This window comes from Euprymna scolopes, chromosome 35 (genome assembly GCF_053919585.1).
Source record: "Euprymna scolopes isolate OS-2025 chromosome 35, ASM5391958v1, whole genome shotgun sequence".
NCBI classification, from domain to species: Eukaryota; Metazoa; Mollusca; class Cephalopoda; order Sepiida; family Sepiolidae; genus Euprymna; species Euprymna scolopes.
The window spans coordinates 67,579,572-67,599,855 of record NC_136516.1 but is presented as its reverse complement, the minus strand read 5'-3'; the positions used below and the strand labels follow the sequence as shown (position 1 = coordinate 67,599,855).

General features: G+C 40.1%; 1 protein-coding gene across 2 annotated transcripts in view; it reads left to right on the top strand.

Moving 5' to 3' along the window:
* LOC145259893 (uncharacterized) overlaps positions 1-20,284 on the top strand; it is an 86,548-nt gene that overhangs the window by 13,737 nt on the left and 52,527 nt on the right. Inside the window, exon 1 of one of the 2 annotated variants that reach the window (XM_080117789.1) lies at positions 6,816-6,951. The exons of the other annotated variant lie outside the window; for it this stretch is intronic. The gene's annotated coding sequence lies outside the window, so the exon portion shown is untranslated. Of the gene's footprint in view, positions 1-6,815; positions 6,952-20,284 lie in introns of those variants that run through there. 2 annotated transcript variants of the gene reach the window in all.

Sequence of the window (20,284 nt, the reverse complement as noted above, 5' to 3'; positions counted from 1 at the left end):
AAATATTTGTGTAGTATGGAACTCATCCCTAAACCACTCAAAACAATGCTGGGTAAATGAGTTAGAAGGATTGTCCAGAAGCTGGACTCAAGTGGGTGAACACATGGAAACATATATTTGAAGTGACTCAAGTGCCACTTTTGCAGAGTGGGTGAACACATGAAAAAGGTATGCCATATATTTGAAGGGTCCAGAATGGAAGTTACAAGTAAATTATGAAGATGTATGAAGTCATCCATATTAACCAATGGTGCCCCAGATGTGTGTGTGTGTTCGTCCATCGATACAACGAGGACCATTTGATCATCCGGTAGGGTAGGGTGGGGGGAGTCATCATCGGTGAGTACGGATACGGCTGATAAGCCCAATCTTTGCTTGAAAAGGTTTATTGCAATGGGAACAGGGAATCATAGTAGATGTCAAGGGTTTCAAAACATTGTCCTTCCTGTCCTTTCTGCGCTTCTCTCCAGTAACCTTTTGGTAGCTTTCATATTTGCAGGCAGCATTATGAACAGCAACCCACCACTTGGCTCTATCTAAAGCTGTCTGCTCCCATGATGACGGATCTACGTTGAAGGCCTTCAGTGATGCCTTCAGAGTGTCTTTAAATCGTTTTCTTTGGCCGCCATGGGAGCGCTGGCCATGTTGGAGCTCAGCAAACAGAAGCTTCTTGGGTAGTCTGTAAGTCTGTCATGCGGGTTACATGACCAGCCCAGTGAAGCTGAACCTTCATCAGGATAGTAGGGATGCTTGGGAGTCCAGCACGAGTGAGGACTTCTCTGTCTGGTATCCATTCCTGCCAGCCTATGTCAAGCAGTTTCCTCAGTCTGGTGGTGTGGAAATGATTTAATTTTCTAGTGTGCCGTTGGTAGACAGTCCACGACTCACATCCATAGAGTAAGGTGGTGAATATGACAGCTTTATAGACTTTGATCTTTGTCATGGAGGTGATGTCTCTTCTGTCCCATACATTCTTGTGGAGTTCGCCAAACACAGCGCTTGCTTTAGTGAATCTGGTGTTGATTTCATTGTCAATGACTACATTGCGGGAGAGCGTACTTTCAAGGTAGGTGAACTTGTCAACTGCATTGAGTCTTTGTCCCCCGATTGAAATGTTGGGTTCTGCATATGGTTTTCCCGGAGCAGGCTGATGTATCACCACAGTCTTCTTGGTATTGATTGTGAGACCAAAATTTTCACAAGCCTCTAAGAATCTATTTGCACTGCGTTGCATGCCCGCCTCAGAGGTTGCATTAAGGGCACAATCATCGGCAAACAGAAGATCATTTACAGTGTTTGATGCAACCCTAGATTTAGCTTGTAGCCTCCTGAGGTTGAAGATTGATCCGTCAAATCCGTACCTGATTCCAATGCCCACATCAGTGTCTCCGAAGGCATCTGTCAGCATCGCAGAAAACATGAGGCTGAACAGGGTGGGAGCCAAAACACACCCCTGTTTTACTCCATTTGTGCAACACCAACTCCAGACAAACTCATCATACTTGGTGATTTTAATGCACGAGTAGGCTGTGACAGTGCTGCTTGGGAAAGTGTTATAGGAAAACATGGTATTGGAAAATGTAATAGCAATGGTCTTCTTGTCCTTCAAACCTGCTCTGAGCATGACCTGCTTATAACAAACACTGTGTTTAACAAATGGACATCGTGGATGCATCCTCGATCAAAGCACTGGCATCTAATTGATCATATCATCATTAGAAAATGGGACAGGCGAAATATATGTATCTCTAGGGCCATGTGTGGACCCGAGTGCTGGACAGACCACCATCTCATAGTGGCTAAGCTCAATCTGTATATCCAACCAAAGAGAAGACCTCAAGGAAAGAGAGCTCCAGAACGATTTAATATCAACAAATTGAATATAAAAACTGTCCAGAATATATTGAATAAACTTCAGTTTCATTATTAATCGAATTGGGTTCCTTTTTTTTCTTTTTTGACATGTTTTAATACTCTTTTTAAAAATGTCATCATATAGTATTGACAGTAACAGTTCAACAAATCTTACCTATATTGCCTGCAGGCATTTTTCAGTTAACAGACCTTCTATATCTCAATGGCCATGATTTTGGTCAATTTTCCACAGAAAAATTAACACACATAGTTGACCCCATACTACTCTGTGAGCTTAAGGAAACCATCCTACATGGTTGGCCTAACACATTCAGAGAAATAAGCAAAAACTTGCTACCTCATTGGTCATATCGGGACAAGCTGGCCATCGGAAATAGTATTTTAATGAAGAGTGATCAGATAATTATACTCAAAGTTATGTAGCCGGAAATTCTACAAAAAATCCATTATGGTCATCGGGGAATGGAAAAATGTAAGCTCTGAGCAAAAAGTTGTGTCTTTTGGGACAACATTAATAAAGTCATAGACAGCATCGTATAACAATGTGCCCTATGTTAACAGCACCAAAAAGCACAGAGTACAGAACCCCTGATGCCACATGAGATTCCTGTGAGGTCATGGCAAGTAGTGGCCACTGACCTTTTCCATAGTGAAGGTCACAATTACATGCTAATGGTGGACTACTATTCCATTTTCCCTTTTTTTGATGAAATTAAAGGAGTTTTCCAGTCAGGAAGTAATCAAACTGACTATACAAATATTTGGAGAACACAGAATCCTAGAGAAAGTCATCAGTGACAATGCTCCTGACTATAGCTCAAGCAATTTACAATATACATCAGACTCCTAGATAACCTCAATCAAATGGTCTAGCAGAGTGCTATGTGCAAGCCTTAAAATCTACCATTAGAAAGGCTGTCTCAAGTGGTCGCAACTTAGACACAGTATTACTATGTTTACGGTCAACCTCTATTAACCATGTAATTCCATCAGCTGGCAAATTACTATTGCACCAAAAGCTCATGGTAAACTTACCAGCAAAGTGTCCCAACAATTCAGCCCAAAAAGAAAAGACAGCACCTTGCCTGTATCAAAGGCAATCATACCAAAAGTCTCAACATGACCAGCACACTCAAGACTTACCAGAAATACAAGAAGGACAACACATTCATGTATATGGCCCGGATTCCAGTAAATGGTCCCCAGCAGAGGTCACACAGAAGTGTGTTGAACCCAGATCATACATGGTGCAGACTTCATCTGGAAAGTTGCTTTGCTGAAAGCGCAAGCATCGGAGGAAAGATAAGTCTGGAGCAAGGTTGAACCCAGAAGCACCTGCATCCTCAGCCATGATATCCCCAAAATCTAATGGAGGATCAGCAGTCAGCATAGCAATGGATCATGCACTCATGGAACAAACCAGCCTTGCCACAACTAATGGCAGACTTGTTCCAGATACACCTCACAAAACACCTAACACTCATCATGAAACTGAAAGAATATCCAGATCCAATTGTATAATAAGACCATCGAAAAAGTTTACTTATGATGAAGATAGTCCTTAGTTGGACAACCAGGCTACGTCCTAATGTGTCATAGTTCCTTTGTGTTTTGACTATTTTATTGTTTTAGGAAAAGAGGGATGCCATAGTATGAGTTATTCCCCTTAGATATTCCCTCTCTAATAAAAAGATAAATATACAGGCAATTCCATCCTCCCACCTCTTCCGTAAATAAAATTTATATTTGATTTCATAGTCCATGACAATGTACATTAGGCGAGTCTGTTTGACTTTTAGTGAAGAAACACATCCAAAGAATGATATTTTCTTTTTTATTATTGGGATTTGTTGCTATTCACTTTTGCTTGACATATCTTGAAGCTACTTGAGTTATTGTCACTTTGAGAATGTGAATTCAAATGAAGTACACATGTGTGATCTAACCCTTTCTGTAGTTTGGTTCTAATCTCATATCAGAATGAGACTTGAGGACAGAAGACAGAAATCAAAGATGGTGGACTTGCAAAAAGTATGTTGCGGAGCCAGTTGTCCGGGGACAATGGACCCAACAACTAACAAGGTAGACACAGGCAAAAAGTAAACAGAAAAAAGGCAAAGAAGAATGACAGACACAGGTTGTTTGGTTAAAGATGAGGGTTCGCCTTTTATTTGTAAAGGAAGTAAAAAAGTCATATGATCTGAATGCTGGTTGTCCGGAAGGTTGCACATCACCGGAGGCTAAGGTCTGGAGGGCTGGAACAGGTACTCTAGATGTAGCATGGTTTAGGGTTGATCACTGGGTCTGGAATGATCGATTGGACGTCAGGGTGATCCGGAACGGTCAGTGGACACTGAAAACGTAGGGTCAGTGTTAAGGAATGGATGACACTGAGAACGTAGGGTCAGTGTTAAGAAATGGACGACACTGAGAACGTAGCGTCAGTGTTAAGGAACGGACGGTCGGTAGGGAGCCAGGTGCAGGCGAGGTTGCAGACCGAAGGAGCAAGATACATGCGAGGTTGCAGGCTGGAGGAGCAAGGTTGCAAGCCGGAGGAGCGAGTTGCCAGCGAGGTTGCAGGCTGGAGGAGCAAGGTGCAAGCAAGGTTGCAGAAAAGCTGCAGGAGTGAGCTGGAGGCGCTGGAGTGAGCTGGAAAGGCTGTGGGAATGAGCAGGACGCCGCTGCAGTGAGCTGGAAGCATTGAAGACTGCGAATGAAGTTCACTGCTGGTGAGTTTCAGGAGGCAAGCAGTAGTGAATCACATTAGTGAAAAAACTTATTAGTCCTGATAAGGGCTGGTTGTTTAGCCCTGATAAGGGCTGTTTGAACTGCTGCTGAGACGGCTCGTGTCGCTGGGAATCCTTCAGCTGGTGGGTTCGGTCGACGTGCCTGGTCGCATCAACGTCACCATTTCGGGAGCCTCTTCCTACTCCCCGGCCGTCCGAGCTGGCACCCAGCTAAAAATTGTCATGTTGGGGCCAAGTCTGGCTATATTCATTTGGCTAGCGTGATGTCAGATGTGTCGCTCCCAATAAGACAAACAAACAACTCTAATTAATTCCAGAACGAAATTTATGCAATCAAAAGTAGCTTGGGAGTTTGATGATTCCATTTAAATTAATTTTGTCTAAAAAGTAAAAAGTCACTTGTAGTGAAGGCTAACTGTGTTTAGTCGTGTAGTAAGGGCTAGCTATGTGCTATGTGTGTAGTGAGTGCTAGCTGTGTATTGAGGGCTAGCTGTGTGCTTAGCCGTGTAGTGAGGGATAGCTGTGTCTAGTTGTGTAGCGTAGGCTAGCTGTGTTTAGCCATGTAGCGTGGGCTAGCTGTGTTTGTTCGTGTAGCATGGGCTAGTGGTATCTAGCTGAGTATCGTGTGTTAGCTGTCTAGTTGAGTAGTGTGGGCTAGCAGTGCTTAGCAGGATTTTTAGGGGCTAATAGAGAGACTAGCAGGGTTGTGGAAATTTTTAATAGAGAAATAATTTTTATTTATTTTTTTATTTATACCCATTCAACATCTCCGCATTTGGGTCATCATCATCATCAGCAGCATCTTAGGTATAGTTCGTTTTCTAGCAGCCATCCCCTCTCCTACCCTCTGGAAGGGGGAGGAGGAGGACGAGGACGATGGGCCTTTTGCCCTTTTTCGTCAGTTCGAATCTAGCCGGCCAAGAAGAAGGACGCTATTCGGCTTCGTCAGATCAGAAAGGATTCTTGACGTTAAATTCCATGTTTTTTTTCTCTCCTCCTTTGGAGAAAGACGTTTGTTTAGAACTAAACTATTAACGTTTTTTTTATTCTCAGTCATTATAAGACAACAAGGTCTTACGACGGGAATATTAATACCGGTTATTAAAAGTCAATCGAGTCTTACAACTGGTAAATTATTATTCTCAAAGGACTAATGAAGGAAACTACCGTGTGTTGAGGAGTTTTTTTCTAAGAAGGACAAAATTTTATTTCGCCAACGAGACGAGCAGAATATCGCTCCTAGAAAAGAAATCTTCCCTAATTCAAGAATTTACCACGTATTTGTACACATAAAGCCTACCAAAGCGGCTTTATGGTCTTCTCTACCCTTTGAATTAAAAGGCACAAGAGCCTTCACAAAGGAAATTACTTCTTTCTCCTATTTTAGGTCAAAGAAACTTTTTGTTTGTCCTTTCGGAAAAGAAAAAAGAGAACATTTTGTCAAAGAAAGACTGAACATTTTGTTAAAAGGACTGAATTCAAAACAAGGACTGTTTTCCGTTTTTTATATGTTTTTTCTTTCAGCCTTTCTTGCAAGTAAGGATTGACGTCTTGTTTGTATTTTTTTTTAATGTATTTTAAATGTTTCTTAAGGGTTTTTTTTTTTTAACCCCAGCCTTGGGAAATAAAGGCAATCGATAACTGTTTGTTTTAATAAACTTGGATCATTTTAAACTTATTCGGGTCTGTATTTCGTTTACTCATTTCCACTAGTTGCTCTTTTCCGAGAAATTTGCCATAAATGCTTTTTTTCCCCCTTAGGTTCTTTTCTTTTTGTTACCATGAAAAACGGATTTTGGTGACGCACCCAAAATTTCCTCAGGGTTTTAAGTTTATGAGATGCTCTTTCAGGATCGGGTAGAATATAGTTTGAGAGGCAGTAATTTGCATATCAATGAGGTTACACACTAAATTGAGGTAATGAAAACCCTAAAGTCAAGATGGCGGGGTTTAAGTTCAGAAGAATCGGACTGAACGGGTCAAAATTTAAAAATGTCGTTTGAATGCTGACAAGAATCCAGTTTTTTTTATTTTTTATTTATAGTAACCTGATCGAAAAGAAAATGCTGTAAAAGTTTTACTGAAAAGTGTGACGTCACAGCCAGTTAAGTTTGCAAACGCGCGCTGATTGATTGGCAGTCTATTCTAGTCTGGCTGTATATCATAGAAACATGGAAATAAATAGATTTTGTTAAAAAAGTTTAAGTTTCATAAAGTGACAAAAAGTTTCAACGGGAATTACTCATATACAACACCGGTTGAATAAGTTAATTTCTCTCTCTGTCTTTCCGTCTGCTTCCTCCTTCTCCGAGAAACAGGGGAAATCCAAGTAAGTTCTGCTTTGGTTTCGAGTATTTAAAGATTAATCGAAAAAAATAAAAAGTTTTCTTTTTTTCTGGTATTTCTTACAAGAAGTCTAATTTGTATGTTATTTTTAGATAAAAATTGTTTGATCGGGCGATTTTTTCTTTTTAAGGAACACAACTTTACTTTCACTTTTCAAGTTTTTCCTAGATTTTAATATTTTTTTATTTTGAATTACAAAACATCAATTAGTTTTGAAGTTGACCATTTTAATAAATCTTGGACGAATTTCAATATTAATTTTCAAAAGTTTAATTACTTAAATAAATTCTATGAACTTTTATCGATTTGAACTCAATTATATCATAGAGTCCATTGAAAAATCTGCTTTCAAACACTCTCGCAAAACAATAGCGTGCGTGCGAATTTGTAAATATCTTTAAAGAGATAAACTACGTTGAGTGCGATAATAAAAATTACCCCCAAATAATAAGAAGAACAACAACCAAGTAGTTTAGTATTTATAATCGGTAGTCATTTTTTTCTTTTTTAATATCAATTTAACGTAAAATGATCTCCAGTCTCCGGGCCACTCCAGCTTTTGAGAGCATTTGACATTTTTTTTTTTATTACTAGCCCGAAGTACTTCCCTCCCTGCAAGAAAAACACACATAATTTACCCCCCCCCCCGCCGCAAATGATTAACTGCCCTAAAATGCTAGAATAGCCCGGAAATGTCTCCTCATTTATATGCGAAACTTATTTCCTCCTCTATATTCTAAAATATTTTTTTTTTTCCCACCAACTTTTTAAGATGATCAATATGCAATCACCTAAAAAACGTAGAATCTAATTATTTTGTGGTGGGTGTAGTAACTCTACAATAAATTTTTTCCCCCGACTAAAAAAAATAAATTAGTTTTGGAAAATGACAATTTTAATAGATTTTTACTGAAGTTCAATATGGATATTTGTGAACTTTTAGAGATTTTGCGTCAATCTGACATTTTTTGCGAGACAACGGGGTTCGTTAAAAAAAAATCTCATCTTTTCTTTCGCACGCATTTCTCTATTAGTAAAACAGAAAGAACAGTTGGATACATCCACTATGACTATGCAATTTCTACTGCTACGTACTTTGAAAACGGAGCTTTCATTGTGACATTGTGATATGAGATAAGAAGGAGAAAGAAGCAACCTTGGTAGAAGTTTCCCTGAGTGCTGAGTTAAAAAGAGCTGAGAGGGAAAAGATAACGAAATACCAAGGTCTTATGTACAACATGTAAAGAAACTGGAATCTTAGGAGGATCTCTATCATTCCAGTAATTATAGGAGCAACTAGACTCATGAAAAAGGACGTCAAAAACTACCTGACAAATATACCCGGTGAACCAAGTGCAAGAGTGATTCAAGCAATTGCACTTAAAGGGACAATAAAAATCTTAAAACTATCTCAAATGAATGTTTAGCATATGATAGGATGCCCCATCCCTAGCTTGAACAAACCAATAAAAAACTATCAAATGAGATATTGTATGTGTGTTTTGCTCATACGCAACTTTGATAAGTATACACTGAATTATTTTTTTATTGACTAATAATCAATGACTATTAATCGTATATTGAAATAAAAAATAAGGAAAATTAATACGAATTAAAAAAAATCCTATTAAAAAAGTTATAGGTCCTGGATATGACCTTAAACTATATCTAGTGGTGAGGCCCCAGCTTGCTTGCTTTGGGGAGTGTGGAACCACCCTTTAATTGCCATTGATCCCAGGCTCACTCTGACCCGGAGTGGTAGTATCTGTTTGGGTCCCAACTATGGGTTAAATAGAAACCAACTTGAAAACAACAAATATATTCTATTAAAATCTTTGGATTTGGCATTAAATAACCTGAAAAGGGTTGATATGCTGTAAAAGAAAAACAACCCACCAAAAGAGTTATAAACTAAATTATATTTTGAACGAGCGGGGGAGGGGGGGGGGGCGTACCCGGCGTTGCCCGAGTGTGGAGAGGTGTTGTGTGTGTGCGTGTGTAAAATAACAATAGGAAGTCTAGATGGAGAGGAGAGGTGTTAAAAAAAAGTAGTAGCCGGAAGGAAGGATCAAAACAACAGTAAGCAGACCGGGTGGAGAGAGGGGTAAAAAAAAGTAGGTGTGTGTAGGTGGTTTAGTAAGAAACCCCAGGGGTGTGTGTGTGGGGGGGGGAGGGAACCAAACAATAGTTGACAGCCCATGTGAAGAGAGGTGTTAAAAAAAAAGTGGTAGTAGGCGGCAGGCAGGCTCACAAAGTGAAACAAAATCTGATATCTTATCAATGCTCCATGACACAGACCCACCCGGAAGTTTGGAACGTTAAAATTAAGCAAAGTGAATCCAACCAATAGGGTGACTTGCAAAAAATGGCTTGCAAAAAATCGACCACTCTTTGTACAAAACTGGCCAGTTTAGGGTGAAGGAATTAATGTTTTTGGCTTAATTTTTCGATATTTGTCATCCGAGACTTCAAGCTTGAAAAGGATACAGATCTTGTTCTTTATCGAAACTTTTTATGAGACATACATACATACATACATTTAAACTGACAGGTGAGATTTATATAATAGACTAACTTGGGTGCCCGGGTGTTTGGAGGTTGTGCTGAACAAAAAAAAAAAAACATAAATAAATATTGGTAGCAGGCAGGCAGGCTCAAATTCGTACTGCAAAGGAGGAAAAAAATGTGACATTTTTGCTGTTGTGCTTATCGCCAAACCGGAAGTGACGAATGTTTAAATTAAGGCTAGTCAATCCCATAGAGGGGATGACTTTTGAAAATATCAGCAAAAAAAGCGACCCCTCCCTGTAGAAAAGTGCTCAGTTGAGGCTGAAGGAATTAATCTTTTTAGCCAATTTTTCGATATTTGTCATCTGAAGGGTCGAACTTACAAAACGATATCGATTTCATGAAAATTCGTCGACTCTGTTGAAAGTTTAGGCAGACATACAAACATACATACATACATTTAAACAGACAGATGAGATTTATATTATAAACTAGCCTGGCTGCATGTCATTGCCCTGATGTTTGTAGGTGTGTTTGAGAAAAAAAAAGTGGTAATAGGCAGGCAGGCTCGAACCTGTACTGCAAAAGAGGATAAATACGTGAAAAACAAAAAAACGTGATGTCTTTGCTGTTTCGTCAATTGCTGAACCCGGAAGTGGCGAAGGTTTAAATTAAGGCTAGTCAATCGGAAAGAGGCGATAACTTTTGAAAATATTGGCGAAAAAAGCGACCCCTCCTTGTAGAAAAGTGCCCAGTTGAGGGTGAAGGAATTGAGGTTTTTAAACAATTTTTCGATATTTGTCGTCCAAAGGGTAGAGCTTAAAAACAATACTGAGCTCATAAAAATCTGTCGCCTTTGTCAAAAGTTTTAGGCAGACATACATACATACATACATACATACATACATACATTTAAACAGACAGGTGAGATCTATATTATAGACTAGCAGGGGTGCCTGGCGTTATCTGGGTGTTTGGAGGTGTATGTGTTGAGGGGGTAGATCAAAACAACCCTGTTTAAAAAGAAAGTGTTGGCCGGGTGTTTGGAGGTGTAAAAGAACAAAAACAGTTTTGGTAGGAAGGTAAGCTTGAACCCGACGCCTTGACGCGAAGGTGGAAAAGAAAGGGGGAAAAAGCCTGACAGCTAACCAACTCGGCCACGAGGAAGTGAAAACTATCTTAATTTAACGTTTATAAGTGAAATTGACAGGTGTGAGAATTTAATAAGGTCAAACATCTCGCGACTTAAATTTGGTGCTGCAAGTCAGTTTCCCCTGCTAAATGAATAGCAATTGTCTGATATAACAGACATTCGTAACTCGTAGATATTATGATTTAGGCAGTATATAAAAAGTTTTAAGAAGGAGTGACCCGACCGAGCGTGCCCCTCATAAAAGCCTTTGCCGGACATACACAAAAAGGGCACACACACATGCACACGCACACACACACACACACACACACACACGCACACACACACACACACGCACACACACACACACACACACATTTTCGCTTTTATATATATAGATGACCTTTCTTTAATTTCACCACTCAGAAATATATCTCCACTGTAGTGGCCGATGTTTACACATTGGCATCCAAAATCAAAATGTGTAAACTCGTTTGTATACACATTATCTGTGCGTACATTATTCTGAATAAAAACAAATAATTAGATTTTGGACCAATCAGAAAACTTTCTGAATTTATTTGTAACTAGTGGGGTGCCTGGCATTGCCCGGGTGTTTATAGGTGTATTTTGAGAAAAAAAAAAAGTAGGCAGGTAGGCTCAAACCCGACCCCTTGACGCGAAGGTGGAAAAGAAAGTATGAAAAAACCTGACATCTTACCACTCAGCCACGATGGGACAGGAACTAAAAAGCGTTCTAATTTAACGATTAAAAAGTTAAGTGAGAGATGCATAAATTTAATGAGGTCAAACATCACGCAATGGGGAATGAAATCCTGCACTTAATTTTGACTGCGAGGCAGTTTTTTTGGTTTTGTTTCTCCAAGATGTTGGGAGGGAAAACCAGCTCCCCATAAATAGGGGAGTGTCCAAATGAATAGCAATTGTTTGATATGAGGGTTGTTTCCACACAGTAATCAAAGCTAATTACTTTCTGGATGTCCCTGGCATGAAGCCGGATAATTGGCGTCACTGTCGTTAGTTTCCTTGTTTTATATGAAAACAACAAACTGACAAGAAGGCAGAATAATGATAATTTTTAGCATGTAAAAGTCGTTCAAATAAAATATATTTACGACCTCCTTTCATAAATCGGACATATTATAATCTAAGTAGTATATAAAAAGTTCTAAGAAACAGTGACCCCCCCCCTCTGAGTGCCTCCCTCAAAGCCTTTGGTGGGCATACGAAAAAAATGCGCGCACACACACACACACACACACACACACACACACACACACACACACACACACACACACACATTTTCGCTTTTATATTATAGATTATCTTTCTGAGAGCCACCTAAATTCTTTAACAGCCAGATTTTTCTTCAATAAACCAGTGAATCCCAGTTGATCCAAGACCACAGATCGGTGTTGCTGGGCACCCCGCATCTCTACGATATTTCTCTGCAACATATCTCTCTCCACTTACACACAAACAAACATTAGCGGACAAACACAATGCATTGACTTATTATTGTCTGCCAATCTGTATAAACTTTATTGAAATATTTCCGACCTTTCACACTGAACTATTTTTCCAATATGATAAACAAAAAACATTGATCTTATAAACAACTTTCAATGAATTTTAATTTATTTAATTGAGCGGAGAAGTTTTGATTATGATTTCCTGACCCATATAATGTATGGCTCTTAAACTATAGATTCAGACAACTTTGATATCTCAACTAATGAATTCTTCCTTATTTTTACAAGAACTCTAAAAATATTCACGAACATTCTATGTTTTTCTTATTGCTGTAAACTTCCATTTTAAACATAAATGAAATATCTATTTTGTGTCATTGTTTTGTTTACCACATAACAATGTCTCTCGTATTCTCACATTTGATTATAAACCATGTAAAACCTTTTCAACTGAAAATATTTGTGTAGTATGGAACTCATCCCTAAACCACTCAAAACAATGCTGGGTAAATGAGTTAGAAGGATTGTCCAGAAGCTGGACTCAAGTGGGTGAACACATGGAAACATATATTTGAAGTGACTCAAGTGCCACTTTTGCAGAGTGGGTGAACACATGAAAAAGGTATGCCATATATTTGAAGGGTCCAGAATGGAAGTTACAAGTAAATTATGAAGATGTATGAAGTCATCCATATTTACGAATGGTACCCCAGATGTGTGTGTGTGTTCGTCCATCGATACAACGAGGACCATTTGATCATCCGGTAGGGTAGGGTGGGGGGAGTCATCATCGGTGAGTACGGATACGGCTGATAAGCCCAATCTTTGCTTGAAAAGTTTTATTGCAATGGGAACAGGGAATCATAGGAGATGTCAAGGGTTTCAAAACATTGTCCTTCCTGTCCTTTCTGCGCTTCTCTCCAGTAACCTTTTGGTAGCTTTCATATTTGCAGGCGGCATTATGAACAGCAACCCACCACTTGGCTCTATCTAAAGCTGTCTGCTCCCATGATGACGGATCTACGTTGAAGGCCTTCAGTGATGCCTTCAGAGTGTCTTTAAATCGTTTTCTTTGGCCGCCATGGGAGCGCTGGCCATGTTGGAGCTCAGCAAACAGAAGTTTCTTGGGTAGTCTGTAAGTCTGTCATGCGGGTTACATGACCAGCCCAGTGAAGCTGAACCTTCATCAGGATAGTAGGGATGCTTGGGAGTCCAGCACGAGTGAGGACTTCTCTGTCTGGTATCCATTCCTGCCAGCCTATGTCAAGCAGTTTCCTCAGTCTGGTGGTGTGGAAATGATTTAATTTTCTAGTGTGCCGTTGGTAGACAGTCGACGACTCACATCCATAGAGTAAGGTGGTGAATATGACAGCTTTATAGACTTTGATCTTTGTCATGGAGGTGATGTCTCTTCTGTCCCATACATTCTTGTGGAGTTCGCTAAACACAGTGCTTGCTTTAGTGAGTCTAGTGTTGATTTCATTGTCAATGACTACATTGCGGGAGAGCGTACTTTCAAGGTAGGTGAACTTGTCAACTGCATTGAGTCTTTGTCCCCCGATTGAAATGTTGGGTTCTGCATATGGTTTTCCCGGAGCAGGCTGATGTATCACCACAGTCTTCTTTGTATTGATTGTGAGACCAAAATTTTCACAAGTCTCTGAGAATCTATTTGCACTGTGTTGCATGCCTGCCTCAGAGGTTGCGTTAAGGGCACAATCATCGGCAAACAGAAGATCATTTACAGTGTTTGATGCAACCCTAAATTTAGCTTGTAGCCTCCTGAGGTTGAAGATTGATCCGTCAAATCCGTACCTGATTCCAATGCCCACATCAGTGTCTCCGAAGGCATCTGTCAGCATCGTAGAGAACATGAGGCTGAACAGGGTGGGAGCCAAAACACACCCCTGTTTTACTCCATTTGTGCAACACCAACTCCAGACAAACTCATCATACTTGGTGATTTTAATGCACGAGTAGGCTGTGACAGTGCTGCTTGGGAAAGTGTTATAGGAAAACATGGTATTGGAAAATGTAATAGCAATGGCTTCTTGTCCTTCAAACCTGCTCTGAGCATGACCTGCTTATAACAAACACTGTGTTTCACAAATGGACATCGTGGATGCATCCTCGATCAAAGCACTGGCATCTAATTGATCATATCATCATTAGAAAATGGGACAGGCGAAATATATGTATCTCTAGGGCCATGTGTGGAGCCGAGTGCTGGACAGACCACCATCTCATAGTGGCTAAGCTCAATCTGTATATCCAACCAAAGAGAAGACCTCAAGGAAAGAGAGCTCCAGAACGATTTAATATCAACAAATTGAATATAAAAACTGTCCAGAAATCTTTCTCTCAAACTCTGTCAGAGTGCTTTGAACCTGCTGGAATGGACAACCGAGATGTGAAAACAGCATGGATGACAATCCGTGAGACAGTGTATAACACAGCCATGGAGTGTCTAGGTCCAGTCTCCAGGAAACACAAGGACTGGTTTGATGAGAACTGCCTGGAGATTACCTAGTTGCTAGAGGAGAAGCATTCTGCATACAAAACCCATATTAAAGATCCATCTTCCAAACTAAAGAAGGACATATGGAAGAGTTTGCGTAGCAACGTTCAGTTGAAGCTCAGACACATGCATGATTCTTGGCTAAGCAAGAAAGCAGACGAAATTCCAATATATGCAGATAGGAACGACATGAAGAATTTCTATGATGATCTCAAGGAAATTTATGGTACCCCAGATAATAAGCACAAGAAGACACAGCTAGTGAACGAACATGTCCTTGAATGGGATGGAGAGCAATTTCAGGTGTTCACCCCAGAGCTACCCACCTCAGTGACAATGGAGGTGACTATGATATCTGAAAGATTCAGATATGTCCTGAAAAAGAAATAGTGAGTCTGCACAGTCGTTGTAGCAGATACAGATGTGCCCGAAACTCAGAAACCCCTTTGATACCCAAAGGAGTACCTTGTGTTAACCATTCATTGGATATTGGGCATAATGGACAGCTGTTTACACATCAGAGGTGTCTTGTTTCTGCACATAAAAATGGGAACAAAAGAGCTTTATTTATTACAAATGACCTTATTGCCTTTCAATTTCCTGGCCAGGTTCTTGTAGAATAACCTCTTGAGGAACATAAAGGAATTAGCCCCCATGTAGATGTCTACCAATGCAGAACGTCTGTCCCAAGGAAACCAAAAACCATCTCATTCAAGCCAACAGAAGTTATCAACTGAAACAATGACTAATGAAACATTTTAAATCAAGTGCATTCAACACAAAGTAATTTTCAGCATAAGAATATTTGAATTGAAAACTTTGAATATTTATTTTATACAAAAAGAAACAAGTTCTCCATTTCCAGTCTCTATTTACTTGCCTCCCCACAAGATCAGAATTTGAGACATAAAAGTCCACCTCCTCCAAAAGGGGTACTCTGGATTAAGACAAACATTTAAATTGACTCAGTCTAGAGGGATTTCTTCTTCACTGATAGATGATAAAAAAGATGATGTGCGCTATCGGAATAGATATCCATGGGTATTAATGTTCAATTTTATATACGTTCAAAAATAAAATTTTGCATTAGAACAAGCACAATGTATTATGTTATTGTGAACCAAAATCTTTCAAATTTTAAGCAAAACAAGCAAGTACTTATTTTATTAGACATTTTCCAAATTTGTGTGTCTATGTTCAAATTTAGTCTAAATAAGTTTCATGTAGTTTCATATCACTAGCAGATATTCAAAATGACATTGAAAAAAAAAAAACAGTTTCGGAATTTTAATGTTTACATTTTCAGCCATCTGAGAGGAAGATGGCAGTCTGGCCCTTTTTGCTTTTGTGGGATGGGAAGCCTACACTTTTTGCTATGTCTGCCCTCTTCCTGTTCGGTGTGACAGTGGGGCTGGGTGAGCCTTTAACTCATCATCACTCTCAGCCTGCCACCTTCCTTTTAAAAAAAGACGTTTTTCGGAGCTCTGTTGATTGTAAACTTTCAACACAATTACATTCCCCATTAATTACAGGACAAAAAGGTCCTATCTGTGAGGAAAGTATTTGTTGCAAGAAGACCACTGTGAGAATGGATTACGCTATTTGGGACGGCTTCTGTAAGAGTTACCAAAGTTAAATTTGTGAACCAACCTGAAAAGAAGAAAACAGACAGAGTTTCATCTGTCTCCATGCAGGTCATGTGAATGGAAGGAAAGAGATTCTCTCATGAGAATTCCTACAAGTTTTTCTATTAATAATGATGAGTTCATATTTTGCTTCATTCCTCATTAATTATAGGAAAAAAGGTCCTATCAATGGGGAAATTATTTGTTTCAGAGTAAGTCCCCTTTAAAGAAGGACATTTTTATTAAAAAAAATATATTAGAACCAGAAGAATGAGAGAGCGCTTCTCAAAGAGAAAGGCTGAAAGAAGAAAACACTTTAAAGACCTTTTATATATTTGCATGTTTCTTGCCTTTCAGGTTTTTATGTCAAGGAAAATCGTTCTTTTATTTTAAAGACGAAAACGAGAATTTTCCCATTTCTTCCTATAATTTGTGGTTATCATTTGGATGATAAATTTAACTTTGTTGTTCCAGTTGATAGAGCTAATTCTGGAATGGTTTCTTAATTAGAAACCTTTTTTATGTATCTTTCTATTTCTTACTGACTGTTACTTTAAGGGTAATTTGACCTTTGCTTTGAGAAATAAAAGCAACATCATTTTATTTCATTTTAATCAAATTTGGACTAAATTGATATACTTTTAAAGTCTAGTGTCCATTTGTTCCTTTTGCCTTTATTTACGTGACTTTACTTTCTTTTTTGTGCACGTATGAGATTTTGCTTTTACCTTTTTTCCATTTTTTTATATATTTGTTACCCAATAAAATAATGTACGTAGGTACACAGGGGACGATAACAGGGGGAACACCGGCAAACGGGTGGTGCACAAAAGAGACAGCATGTAGATACTTGCGGTCAGCTCTCGGCTGAATAAAGTCTTAAAACAAACTCGGTGTTTGCGTTCTCAGTGAGAAACACCACATGGCAACGAGGATGAGATCATTTCTCATAAAGGGGAAAGTTATTTAAACTTTTTCTCCGAAAAACATCGCATTTAATAGAAATTAAATAGTGACATATTTCTACCTGCACACACGCATTTTAAAAACATGACGTCTTATGGTAAAATCGACGAATTCTCGCCGAGTGGAGATGATTGGGACACATACTCAGAAAGATTGGAGTATTATTTCGAGGCTAACGGAATACAAGATTCAGGAAAGAAAAAGGCCGTCCTTCTTTCTGTTTGTGGTGGTGAAACATTTTCTCTACTGAAGGATCTCGTTACGCCGCACAGCTTAAGAGACAAAAGTTATGAGGAACTCTCGTTAAAAGAGCACTGCAACCCAACACCGTCCGTAATTGTTGAGCGATTCAACTTTTACATGTGCCGTCAACAACCAGGTCAGTCCATTTCGGATTTTATTGCTCATTTAAAAAAAATTACAAAGTTTTGTGAGTTTGGAAATACGATAGAAGAGATGTTGAGAGATTTGCTTGTCGTTGGATTGATGGATGACCGAATCCGTCGGCGACTGCTTTCCGAGAGGAAACTAACATTTCCTTATGCCTGACAGATAGCTCTTGCCATGGAAAGTGCAGACAGGAATGTTAGTGAGATGGCAGCCTGTTCAACATTCAATTTTACAATACAAACGAAAGTCAACCAGGTTGAACGGCCTACTCCACTACGGAGACAAAAACAAAGACCATGTTTCCGATATAACGGAAAACATTACCCCGACTCCTGTCGTTTCAAAGAGGCAATGTGTAAATTTTGTCACAAAACCAGTCACATTTCGCCAGCCTATTTGACCCGGAAGTACAACGACAGAGCTGGAAATCGTAAAACCCACAAGGTCACCAGTGAAGAACCAGTAGAAGAAGATACAGGCAGCGACTGTGCCTTGGTGCATAGGCTGTTTAACCTGCCAGCAAATAGCAAAACCGAGCCCCTGATGGTGTTGGTGGGCATAAATGGTCGCAATGTTGAGATGGAGATTGACACCGGAGCTGCTGTTTCATTGATTAGCCGCAATGCATTTGAAAAACTATGGTGTGAACCTGATGAGCCGGTACTTAAGCCTATGTCACAGAAACTAGCAACCTACACGGGAGAAAGTATCATGCCGTGTGGTACGTGTCAAGTGTCGGTAGACTATGATGGCCGACAGTTTCGTCTGCCATTAGTTCCTGGTTCTGGCCCTGCACTTCTTGGTAGAAACTGGTTACGAGTAGTGCAACTCAGCTGGAAACGTATTCATCAGCTGAAAGCAGTAAATGCTACACCTGCAATTGAAGACATTATTGCAAAATACCCCGATGTTTTCAAGGATGAATTGGGTGCACTGAAGGGTTTCACAGCAAAACTTAGTGTTGACCCGAAAACAAAGCCCATATTCTGCAAGGCTCGACATGTGCCCTTTGCATTGCGTGAAAAGGTTGACAAGGAGCTGGATCGACTAGAGTCTCTGGGTATTATCGAACCAGTACAATACTCAGAATGGGCTGCCCCTATAGTAGCAGTTGTCAACACTGACCAAACAATACGGTTGTGTGGAGACTATAAAACTACAATAAACAAATGTTCAAATCTCGACCAGTACCCTATCTCCAGGATTGATGATTTGTATGCAAAATTGGTGCAGGGAAAGAAATTCACCAAGCTTGACTTGAGATCAGCGTTCCTGCAGGTTCTGTTAGAGGAAAACTCAAAGCAGTACCTTACAATCAATACACCACGGGGTCTCTACAGGTTCAACCGCCTCAGTTTTGGAGTAAAATCAGCTCCTGGTATCTATCAACGCTGTATGGACAATTTGTTGGCAAATGAACCACATGTCGTATGCTATCAGGACAACATACTAATTACAGGATCATCAGACGCAGAACACTTGAGCACCCTTGACCGAGTGTTAGGGAAACTCTCAGAATCTGGTCTCCGCGTTCGTCTGGACAAGTGCAAGTTCATGGCACCCTCCGTAACCTACTTAGGTCATTGGATTGACTCTGAAGGCCTTCACCCTACAGCAGAAAAGATCCGTGCCATCCGGGATGCACCAGCCCCACGCAATGTGACCGAACTTAAGGCTTTCTTGGGCTTATTCCAGTTCTACGCTAGGTACGTCCCCAACGTCGCAGATAAGTTGGGCCCCCTCTATTATCTACTGCGGAAAGGTGTCTCTTGGACGTGGGGCACCCCCCAATTAACAGCTTTTCAGCGAGCCAAAGATGCATTGCAGACCACAAATGTCCTGGTTCACTATGACCCGAAGAAGGAACTGGTACTGACCTGTGACACCAGTCAATATGGTGTCGGAGCTGTTTTGTCGCACATCTTTGCCGACGGTTCAGAGAAACCTGTTGCTTTTGCTTCGAGAACAATGTCACCGGCTGAGAAAAATTATAGTCAGTTGGACAAGGAGGGACTGAGTATTATCTTTGGGGTTAAAAAGTTTCATCACTACTTATTTGGACGTGCATTCTGTATCATTATGGATCATAAGCCACTTATCAGCCTCTTTAGCCCAACAAAGCCAACATTGGACACCCTGCCACCAAGAATAATATGTTGGTCACTGTTGATGAGTGCTTATGATTACACGATAGAATATAGGCCTGGTTCACACATTGTCACTGCCGACGCAATGAGTCGTCTCCCCCTGCAGGAAGCATTAGATGTCCCAAAACCAGGCTGCATTATACATTTCATGGATCACCTGGACAATTCCACCGTTGACTCGACTGACATTTGTGCTCATACACGCAAAGACCCCATCCTCTCTAAGGTTGTTCAAGCCACACAACATGGAGGGTGCAATCTCCCACATGATGCTCTGTATTTACCATTTCACGCTCGTAAAAACAAACTAAGTGTTGAAAGGGGGTGCCTGCTGTGGGGTTCATGAGTGGTAATTCCCCACCCTCTCAGGCAGAGAGTGTTGGATGAGCTTCACCAATGCCACCCTGGCATAGTCAAGATGAAGGCCCTCGCCCGGACCTATATATGGTGGCCTGGGATAGATGCTGACATCGAAAAAAAGGTAAACAACTGTTACCCTTGTCAGTGCTCAAGAAGCCTACCTGCTAAGGCACCACT